General features: G+C 36.3%; 1 protein-coding gene across 2 annotated transcripts in view; it reads right to left on the bottom strand.

Annotated features, from left to right (window-relative positions):
* Positions 1–12276, bottom strand: part of MKLN1 (muskelin 1) — a 121820-nt gene that overhangs the window by 70664 nt on the left and 38880 nt on the right. The gene's annotated exons all lie outside the window — the stretch shown is intronic.

Below are 12276 nucleotides of genomic sequence, written 5' to 3'. Positions count from 1 at the left end.
TTTAAAAAAAAAAAAATTCCAGAGGAATATATAGTGGGGAAAAAAACTTCGCAGTAAAACTGTTTTCTACTACAATATCAAAAACAATAGTTAAAACTAGCTGAGTTGAAGTTAGATATCTTAAGAATAAAGTGATGCATAGCCTTGATATTCCCATGGAAATTGGGGGAAATAACTGCAAATATATTGATTTAACTCCTCAGAAATCAACTTTTAAGTCATTCCAGGTATCCTAAAAATTTGATTTCTTCTAACTCTGAAATGTCTATTATATCTATGGACTTCATCATGTGACAAAACATTTCTTGCTCAGAGACTAGTGAGAATTTTTATATACAACACTGTGAATCATCCACTTTCTTTATAAAATAATAGTGCCTTTCTTTTCTTCAAATATTTATCTCCTTTGTAAATATCTTATGTCTACAGGTTATACATACCTACCACTTTTTTAAGTTAAATAACATGTTACAGGAAAACTATAAAGCCATCTACTCTCTAACTGACATGACCGAAGCCTATATATATGGAGACTGTCATCTACATTACATCCCACCATGAAGGGTTAAAATGCAGAGTGCATATGGAAATACTGTAACACTACTTAAGAAAATTCCTGCCATTCATAGAGATATGTCATGTCAAAAATCATATAAGAGATTTTTGTCATGTTTTCAAGTAATTTCAAACTCTAAGTGAATCTTCTAAGTGAAAGAACCTAGGGGAAATCAAAACAAAGCTTTTGGATAAGAACAGACCACTGGAACCATTCTAATGCTAACTCAGTAATCATGTATAGGTCACTTCACTTGCCTGGGTCCTGGTTTTTTCATTTATAGAACTCTTAGTATGGTGGTAAAGATTTTCAGATGTAAGTTACACGAAAACATTCTGAAGACTATTATCAAGCACGAATAGCATTTCTACCTTTAAAACATGCATACACACACAAAATACTTTGTAGTTACTAAGCACCACATATGCAACAAAAATAGTATTACTGTATCTGTTTCCATGTCTAACTCAGTACATAGAACACTTTCGGCTCTGTACAAATGTGAAATAGTGGAAACTAATAAACTGCCATCTCTCAGAAATACAAAACAATCCATTATCATTAGTTAAGTAACATTCTATTTCCCAAATGACATACAGTAATGCCCAGATACTGAGAATTTTACAGGAAAAAATTAAAGAATTTTCATCTGATATAAAAATTATTTGCCAAACCCCATTAGATTCTAAATCCTGGAGAGGGAGAGGGTATATAACTAAAATAGCAATAGCAATTGACCTTTTGTTTTAATAGTGTTTCTGGGCAACCTCTGGATAAGGTTACCCTGGTTCATTAACTTTAATAACCTTTCCTCTTGGGCTCTGGGTTCTCAATGTTCTTTCTGAAAAGCAGGTTTCTTTGTACGCATAAATTCTCACAGCAGAGAAAACCCACATTTCCACAACAGCCTCATTGATAGCTGAGCAAAATAAAATCTGGCACAGAGCAAGCATCCCAGTGGAATTAATCCAAGATGTCATTCTTGTTTGTGAATACTTTGTGGTCCCAGTTAAAAGTTTAATAGTAAAATTGAATGAATCAAGATAGACACAGGACCTTTTGACATACCTGAATGAAATGCATAACACACTTTTAATTAAATCATCTAATCATTAAGTTAAATCATTCAGAGATAAAAAATATCTAGAAATGAACACAAGCAAAAATATTATTTAATGCATAAAGAATATAAAAAACTTTTAAAGATTATAGAAATAATCAGATAGAACTGTAGTGAGAAGTAAGAAAGCAGAAAAAAGGAAATGCTGTTATTTGCAACATGGCCGTAGCTTCGTTTACTGATGTTTACTCTCATGTTTATAGGTTATGGAACAATTCATGTGCAGCTCAATATCAGGGAAACAAACCACCCAATTAAAAAAATGGGTGGAAGACCTAAGCAGACCTTTGTCTCAAATGAAGACATACAGATGGCCAACAAACACATGAAAAGATGCTCAACATTGCTCATTATTAGGGAAATGCAAATCAAAACTACAATGAGGTATCGCTTTATACCAGTCAGAATGGCCATTATTAAAAATATCTACATACAATAAGTGATGGAGAGAATGTGGAGAAAAGGGAATCCTCTTGAACTGACGGTGGGAATATACACTGATACAGCTACTATGGAGAACAGTGTGGACACTCCTTGAGAAACTACGGATAAAACTCCTCTATGACTCAGCAACCCCACTAGTGGATACACACCCTGAGAAAACCGTAATTCAAAGACACATGTGCCCCAATGTTCACTGCAGCACTATTTACAACTGTCAGGACATGGAAGCAACCTACATGTCCATCGACAGATGAATGGATAAAGAAGTTGCGGTACATATATACAATGGAATATCATTCAGCCATACAAAGGTAAGAAACAGGGTCATTTGCAGTGATGTGGATGAATCAAGAGACTGTTCTAAGTCAGAAAGAGAAAAACAAACATCATGTATTAATGCACATATATGGAATCTAGAAAAATGAAACTGATGAACCTATCTGCAGGGCAGGATACAGACGCAGATGTAGAGAATGGACTTGTGGACACAGTAAGAGAAGGAAAAGGTGGGACCAACTCAAAGAGTAGCACTGATATATATACACTACCAAGTATAAAACAGCCAGTGGGAAGCTGCTGTATATAGCACAGGGAGCTCAGCTCAGGGCTCTGTGATGACTTAAAGGGGTAAGATGGAGGGATGGTTCAGTTTAGTTCAGTTCAGTCGCTCAGTCGTGTCTGACTCTTTGTGACCCCATGATCGCAGCACTCCAGGCCTCTCTGTCCATCACCAACTCCCGGAGATTACTCAAACTCATGTCCATTGAGTTGGTGATGCCATCCAGCCATCTCATCCTCTGTCGTCCCCTTCTCCTCCTGCCCCCAATCCCTCCCAGCATCAGGGTCTTTTCCAATGAGTCAACTCTTCGCATGAGGTGGTCCAAAGTATTGGAGTTTCAGCTTCAGCATCAGTCCTTCCAATGAACACCCAGGACTGATCTCCTTTAGGATGGACTGGTTGGACCTCCTTGCAGTCCAAGCAACTCTCAAGAGTCTTCTCCAACACCACAGTCCAAAAGCATCAATTCTTCGACACTCAGCTTTCTTCACAGTCCAACTCTCACATCCATACATGACCACTGGAAAAACCATAGCCTTGACTAGACGGACCGCTGTTGGCAAAGTAATGTCTCTGCTTTTTAATATGCTGTCTAGGTTGGTCATAATTTTCCTTCCAAGGAGCAAGCATCTTTTAATTTCACGGCTGCAATCACCATCTGCAGTGATTTTGGAGCCCAGGAAAATAAAAGTCAGCCACTGTTTCCCCATCTATTTCCCATGAAGTGATGGGACCAGATGCCATGATCTTAGTTTTCTGAATGTTGAGCTTTAAGCCAACTTTTTCTTTCTCCTCTTTCACTTTCATCAAGAGGCTCTTAAGTTCTTCTTCACTTTCTGCCATAAGGGTGGTGTCATCTGTATATCTGAGGTTATTGATATTTCTCCTGGCAGTCTTGATTCCAGCTTGTGCTTCCTCCAGCCCAGCGTTTCTCATGATGTACTCTGCATATAAGTTGAATAAGCAGGGTGACAATATACAGCCTTGACGTACTCCTTTTCCTACTTGGAACCAGTCTGTTGTTCCATGTCCAGTTCTAACCGTTGCTTCCTGACCTGCACACAGGTTTCTCAAGAGGCAGGTCAGGTGGTCTGGTGTTGCCATCCCTTTCAGAAGGCTCAAAACGGAGGGGATGTTGTTGTTATTCAGTCGCTAAGTCGTGTCCAACTCTTTGCGAACCCATGGACTGCAAAACAGCAGGCTTCCCTGTCCTTCACTATCTCCAGGAGTTTGCTCAAACTCACGTCAGGGAAGGGAGAGATGTATGCATACACCTGATTCACAATGCTGTACAGCAGAAACTAATACAGCGTTGCAAAGCAAGTACCCTCCAATTAAAAAAATGTTTTTTAAATAATTCATATACATGTGTAGAGTAGTAAATCCTCCTCAACTAGCAGCCCTTTCTCTATTTTCTTTTCTTAAAGGACCATAGGCTACAGAGACTATTTCTCCCTCATGCATAGGAATGTTCAGTCAATATTTTCTCAGTACTACTACGAATTGGCAAGACACTTTAGAGAAAAAAAAAAAAACAACAAAGATGACATCGTCCCTACCCTCAAGGGGCTTACAATTTAGTGAAGAATATAAATGTTGAAGCTCCCATACTTTGGCCACCCATTAGGAAGAGCGGACTCAGTGGAAAAGACCCTGATGCTGGGAAAGATTAAAAGCAAAAGGAAAAGAGGGTGGTAGAGGATGAGATGGTTAGACTGCATCACCAACTCAAACAACATGAATTTGAGCAAACTCCAGGAGATAGTGGATGACAGAGAAGGCTGGTGTGCTGTCGTCCATGGGGTCATAAAGAGTCGTACGCAACTTAGCAACTGAACAACACCAACATAAAACAAGTACATAAAATCACCACAATGTAACACAGACTAAGTGTCATAAGAAAGGTAAAAGATCACCATGGGAGTTCAAAAAAGGAAAGAGAATAACAAACTGAAGGGACCCAGGAAGATTTCATGGTGACAAGTGGTATCTGACCTATGCATCAGAAGGGGGGCTTTGTTGACAGAATGAAAGAAAGAGAAGAGGACTTTTTCAAGTAGGGTACAAAGTAAAATAAAGGTACAAACACAGAAAAACACACAAAAAGTGTTTTAAGGCACAGAATCTAAAGCCAGGCAGACCTTGAATGATATCGCAGCTCTACCACCATGACTGTGGAACCAACACCACATTCCTTAACCACTGGTTTCCTCAGCTCTAAAATTCTATGAGATAGAATACCTATCTCATAAAGCTACCATGAGAATTCAATAAAGCATGTACCATGGTGAAAACTGTGTGATGAATAAACACACTGTTCATTTTAAAAGAACACAAAAGGTAGCGGAATATAGTAAGTTATAAAGACAGGCAGCAGCCAGATCATGAAATGGGATAAATGGCAACATAAATGTTTTGAACTTGACTCCACAGACAGTATGAACTTCCTGTGTAGGTCAGACGTAAAGAATCCTCTGGTCAATGCAGAAGATGTGGGTTTGCGGGTTCAATTTCTGAGTCAAGAAAACTCCCTGGAGAAAGAAATGGCAACCCACTCCAGTACTGTTCCCTGAGAAATCCCATGGACAGAGGAGCCTGGTGGACTACAGTCCATGGGGTCACAAAAGAGTAGGACAAAACTGAGCGACTAAACAACTGCAGACAGTACAGATCAACAGAAGATTTTATGCAAAGATGTGACATGGTCAGATCTGAACCTGCAGCATATGGACTTACTAAAAAGGATGAACTAAAAAACAGAAACATTGGGAATAAAGTGATCAATAATAGCCAATGTTCAAGGTATCAAGCCAATTTCATTCTCAGAGACTAAATGGATCAATCACCAATTAGTCATTGCTTCAGCCACAAAAGCTAAAATGCAGCCATATTCTTTGGCACAGGTCTTTTTCGATATCAGTACTAGATAAACCCTTCAACTACTTACTACTAAAAGTACTAATCTATACATCTCACATACACTAAAAATAAGGTAGAAATGTTATCACATCAGTGTCTTCACACCATTTTGCAGAAAGAAGCAAGCTTTTTATTTTACAAGCCCAACTGCAGTATCTATCTTCCTCTGATTCTTAGGGGTAAATCAGACTATGCTGATGACATAATCCTCCACAAGATGGCACACTACTATTTGTAATTAAACTCATTTTTCCACTTTGAAATAGTACAGAATGCATATACTGTGCACTGACATACCAAGGGTCCAACCTCAGAAAAAATTCTAATGTCATGCTGCTGTATTTAAAATGGATAACCAACAAGAACCTACTGTATAGCACAGGAACTTTGCTCAATGTTATGTGACAGGCTGATGGGAGGGGAGTTTGGGGGAGAATGGATACATGTATATGTATGGCTGAGTTCCTTTGCTGTTCACCTGAAACTATCATAACACTGTTTGCTAATTGGCTATAACCCAACACAAAATAAAAAAAATTTTTTTTTTTAAATTCAGGTGTCCAAAAGAAGAGGGAGGAGGAGGGTTAGTAGCCTTGTAAAAGAGGTTAGCTTAATTTCTAGTGTAATACACAATTTCTAGTGTAATACAATAGATAAACAAATGAAATTTTTTAAAAAGTTTTTAAGAAACACAAATTTATATCCAAGGTTAAATGAACTCTGTCAGGACATTTAGTTTATGAGTTTAATCCCTCTGAAAATGTAGCTAAGACCTTAGATTGACATGAGAATTTTTGAAGGGAGGAATGAATTAGAAGGGGAAAAGATATTTTATGTGCTCTTTAACCTTACTTTCTTTAGCCATTCCCTTTAACTCTCAAGACCCAGCAGATTATCAACTGGATTCATCTGTCTCTCTTTAAAAAGAGCTATATTTCTTACATAAAGCTACGATTACAAAACTAGAGACTGATCTTTCGGGTTATTTCAACATATTGCAATTTCCATGCTGAAAGGTTGTATTTTCTGCCTATGACAATATACTTTATACTAGGTCTATATTTTAGAATTCTTTTCTGATAACCATATGAAAGAAAAAGATTTGTGTCACATGTAGTTACAGAAATATAGCGTCACATGTAGTTCCAGAAACACAGCCATATGAATATATTTGTATTTAAAAACTAGAGCCCATGTTTACCTACTTTCTTCAATGGTTTCTTTAAAGAATATCAAGGAAAACCATTATGTAAAATTTAAAAAAAAAAAAAAAAAAGGAAGAACTTTACATATAAAGTATACAGAACAGTCAGGTTCAGATTTCCATAGAAGGGCTCTTTCCAGCAACTTCTTTAACTCTTTAAAAGATATCAGATACTGGGGTTTTGCCTAAATCTTATTACCTATTCTGCTTAAGTCAGAAAAAGGCCGGTAATGTAGGTTCTTAAAATTCAATGAGAGTTGAACAATGAATTGCCTGGTGCAATGAAGTTTTCATCTGGACAGACTTACACTCTGAAGCAAAACAGATATGTCTTTTCTCTTCTTTCTATTCGCCTTATTTTACTCAGACTTGAAACACAACAGAGTTGAAGAATATAAGTGGAAAACTGCCAGGTGTAGGAATTATGATCAATAAAATTGACATGCTGTTCCAAGTAAGACAAAATACAACATTGCTTCTCTAGTAATAACAACAGAATTCACTTAGAAGAAAACTTTGAAAATAAAGAGTAAAATTTGTGCCTCCATGTACTTTTTAAAATGGCCCTGTATTCTTAGAGCTGTAGCAAAATGAAAAAATAAAAATAAGAAAATCTACAGACTGAAAAAGGAAAAGAAAATTTAAGGACTATTACATTTTTAATATTTAAGAAAACAAGATACATGAAACACTGGGAATCAATAATTGCTTCAAAATACAAGTCACTTCAAAGAAGCTGAAATGAGCTCTATGAAGTTTTAGTCTAGTTAAATACCTGGCACATTGCAAGCACTCAATAAATGTTAGCAATTATTAGGAAAGTTGTTGTTCCTCACTCTTTATATCTGCAATAGCTTTTAATAAGAATGTAAAGCAATTAACTATGCTTTTCAATTTTACTTTATGGTATTTTCTAGGTGAAGTTATATGCTTTGTTAGTATTTACATATTTAAAATTTGCTAAGGTCTCAGGATTTAGCTCTCACAATCTACTATGTTTTCTCTTTTCTGTTTTTCATTGTATCTTCAGCATAAGAATCTAAGAATCACCAAGGTAACAGCAGCATGAACACGGGCTTTGGAGCCAGACAGTCCTATAGATCTAGGTTCAAATCCCAGCTCCACAGCCCTGGACACAACATCACGTATTCTCTATAATGAGGATTATCTACCTTTCCAGTAGTAAATAAAATAAATGAACATATTAAAGTGCTAATCCCAACCTCTACATATTGTAGGTATTCAATAAATATTACTCCTCAGGTTTGAAAACAACATTTTAGTCTAGTGAAAATGTTCTTAACTCTTTGATGATCTGAATTCATGGATTCTCTTTCAGAAAAATGAATATGCAAACCAAGTATTACATATAATTTCAACCGATTAAGAGCCCTGCTCAGGAAACCTTCGAAATGCATATTTAAAATAAGGACTAGACTTCTCTATACTTCACTATGTAAGCACCAACTTTATAAAGATAGAACTTCTGGTTACTTCAAATTCTACTTGAGGAAAGTCACTCAACCACTAAACCTACCTAATTCTTATGAGAAAGTTCTCAAAATGAGTTTCAGTGATTTTTTCTAAAAATATGAAAGTATACTATGGTTTCCCTTACTTTCTAAAACACCAGTAAGGGCAATATATACAAAAGATGAAACAATTATACTGAAATAATACTGGTTAGAATGTGGAATTACAGGTGAGATTTTTTTTTCCCTTCAACACTGCTTGCTTTAAATTGCTTTTCAAAAATTTTTAACCTGCTTAAAAATATTTCCACTGTGAGATTATATCAAAAAACAAAAGACCTCTAAATCTACATCAAATTCTCTCAGAACTAATAAGTATGTATTTGTATGTTAATGTTGCATATAAATAATATGTATTTATAGATATTATAAATTATTTCATTTAACTCCCACAAATCAATTATTCCTGCTTTTATCATCATTATAACTCCTTCCAGATCAAACAAAAAGTCAGTGGGAAAAAAAAATCAGGACTGAAATCCAGATATGTTTAACAAATACACATACACACTTCCTTCCCACAAACTCAACCTCCAACCACTATATCTGATTGTTATATCAATAAGACTGGACTAGAAAAGGTTCTTTCTAAGACTTAACAAGAAATGCATCTTAGAAGATGATTAAAATCAACCTAATGGTAGCAGTTATAAGAATACATAATAAAATAAAGTATATGAGACCACCTTGATAAATTGTGCCATTAATTTTATAATAGAAATAGAAGAATTTGTAGAGAAAAAAAAATCTCAAAGATATCCCAGATTCTCTTACACTCAAATTAAATCCAGAAGGCACCAAATGTTACCCTAAAAAAACACAAAGTCTATAAAACATTTTATTTTTCTACCTAGATCCCAAAGTAGTAACTACAGCTGTACGATAATATAGTCTATATACAGATCATCAGAAAATTTAAATATACTAGAATATAATCAATAACATAAATTCACCTCAGAAAAATATTAGCATATTAAACAAATGACATTATGACATGATCTACTCACCAAGGTTTAAAGCAATGTAAGAGTGTAGTTTCTAAATAAATATCCTTCTTTCCACTCAAAGCAAAATGGATTTTAAAATTCTGATTCAATTGAACAAATATTTAGTACATACTCCATACCAGGCTCTGGGACCACAAAAATAAATAATGCAAATTCCTCTCTCCCCACTCCTGGGCCACAATAAGACCACTGGGGATGGGAGATAGAAAGGAGAGAAGAATGGGACACATAACACCTACACAAGCAACTCTAAAACAATATGGAAATCACTATAGTAAAAATAATAGGATGAACAAAGTTCTATGCAAACACAAAGAGGGAAATGATTATTCAGCCTGGAGCTGTCTTCTGAAACCCAAAGTAATATAACTAACCACTTACTAGAAATATCTACTAGGATTTGTAACTGGAATCTCAAACTTAACCTGTCTGAAATCAACCTGCTGAACAACCAACCATATTTAATCGTCTTTTTCTACCCATCTTAGGGAATGGCTATACTATTTTCCCAATTAATCAGATCATAACCTTGAGTTATCCTTTACTCCTTTCACTTACTCATATCCAGACTGTCAGTAAATCCTGTCAGCTGTATGTGACATCTTCAAAACACACCCAAAATTTGATTAATTCTCATCACTGTGATCACCACTCTAGTAAATTCCAATGCTATCATTACTTCTCTGGTAAGAACTGCTTCCTTTTAAAAGGTCTCTCTACTTCTGTCCATCACCTAATTTGTTTTGTTAAAATGCAAAGTCGATTATTAACAGTAACATTTCTCAAAACCCAACAATATTTCCCATTAATCTCTCACTATGAATAAAGGTTACAGTTCTTACAAAAAACAACACAATCGCCCATCACTACCTCTCTGACTTTATTCCCTATGCTCTCTTCCTCAACCACCACCTTATACCAAGCAGCAAATAATCCAGAAAAAAAAAGAGTAGAGGAAAGGTTGGCAAGAGTTTACTTTGTAAATACTATTATTTCAACATGAATACACAGAGCGAGAAATTTCATTTGAAATTTTATATGAATACCAGCAGTATTTACTCACTGTGGAATGTCAAAACTTATGAGGTATTTTAATTCTTTAAAAAATATACAGGTAATGAATCTTCACAGAAAGCTCCACAAAAGCAGACAAAAATATTACATACCATTTCAAGAGTATCATGGGCCTCTTAGAGCCCACTTATGAAGCCTCATCTAAGAAAACAAAGAAATACCAAAAGAATAGAGCATGGCAATAGAAAGGACTATAGCCAGCAAGGGTTAGCTGAAACAAAAGATTAAGAATGCCAGGGTATAGAAGTTACTAGATTTTTGAATGGCATTTTAAAAATTCCTTTTGTTTTCTCTTGATATAGCAGATTCCTGGATTACCTACCTCATAAGTAAACACCTGCTTAAACTTAACCTAAACCACAATCCTAGAATGTTATGAAAGTACAAAGCTTTTTCTGACTTGGTTGAATCCTAGGGCATCTTGCCTTACTTTTATCTCTGCTTCCAGACACCTGAATCCTCAGAAGCTGCATTCCTCCTCTACCTCAATCTGGATTCCAATCCTAACTGCATCACTAGTTTATATGTGTGTGCGTGTGTATCAGTTGCTCAGTGGTGTCCGACTCTGCGACCCTGTGTGTGTGTGTGTGTGTGTGTATCAGCCGCTCAGTGGTGTCTGACTCTTTGCAACCCCATGGACTGCAGTCTGCCAGGCTCCTCTGTACACAGAATTCTCCAGGCAAGAATACTGGAGTGGGTTGCCATTTCTTTCTCCAGTATATCTTCCTGACCCAGGGATCGAACCTGGGTCTCCTGTGTTGGCAGGCAGAGTCTTAACCATCTGAGCTACCAGGGAAGCCCCAAATTACACTATTAAGAAAATGACAACCTGTTATCAACAAAAATATGTAAAGGAATAGGTCACTGGTACTGAAGGTAACATTAAAAGCATTCTAAGTCGCTCAGTGCTAGTCAATGTTAGCATCTGTAAGTATGTGTGTGTATATATATATGTATGTATGTATATGTATGTGTGTGTGTATATATATGTGTGTGTATGTGTGTATCTCAAAAGGAAGAATTCCACACCAATAAGTTTTACATACCAACCTTATTACTCATACAAAGGATCATCGAAATGTGGTTAAACTCCTTGAATTTCACCATTCAAGTAGTTTGTACTATTTCCACACTATAAGCAGCAATGGTAACACTGACCATCAAGCTCACTTGAGTTATGGACAACTTTATGTTAATTGACTATCATGATTAGTTTACCAGACTTTAAGTTTTTGGCTCCTGTTTTAAAGGCTCAAAATCTCATTTTATTATCACACGCATGTGGGCATGATCAGTCGTGTCCAACTCTTCACAATCCCATTGACTGTAGCCCACCAGGTTCTTCTGTCCATGGAATTCCCCAGATGAGAATACTGTGAGTAGGCTGCCATGTCCTCCTCTAAGGGATCTTCCTGACCCGGGGATCAAACCTGCATCTCTCTTGTGTCCCCTGCATTGGCAGGCAGATTCTTTACCACTGAGCCACCTGGGAAGGCCCCTGGGGCTAAATAAAGCCTGACCCAGCATTTAGAAAGTCTAGGGGGAAAAAAATCACTGAAACAGATACAAAATGGCTCTAAATTAAAATCCCTCTATTTGGCATAGTGGATAGAGAAGCCTGGTGGACTACAAATCCATGGGGAAGCAAGAGTTGGACACGACTGAGCGAACATACATACCCATATACAGACGTATTGATAGATAAATCTCTAAATTTCCTATGGTAGAAATATTTGCTCAAAAATATATTTACAAAGTACTTTTATTACACTTCTATAAACCAGTCCTCAAACAGAAGTATGGATACTGGTCAATTTTTCATTGTAGATCTTTGTTAATCTGTAATAAATCTTCAGAAGCT

This window comes from Cervus canadensis, chromosome 3 (assembly GCF_019320065.1).
Source record: "Cervus canadensis isolate Bull #8, Minnesota chromosome 3, ASM1932006v1, whole genome shotgun sequence".
In the NCBI taxonomy this organism is placed as follows: Eukaryota; Metazoa; Chordata; class Mammalia; order Artiodactyla; family Cervidae; genus Cervus; species Cervus canadensis.
The sequence above is the reverse complement of the archived record's forward strand: the minus strand, read 5'-3'. Positions and strand labels throughout refer to the sequence as shown.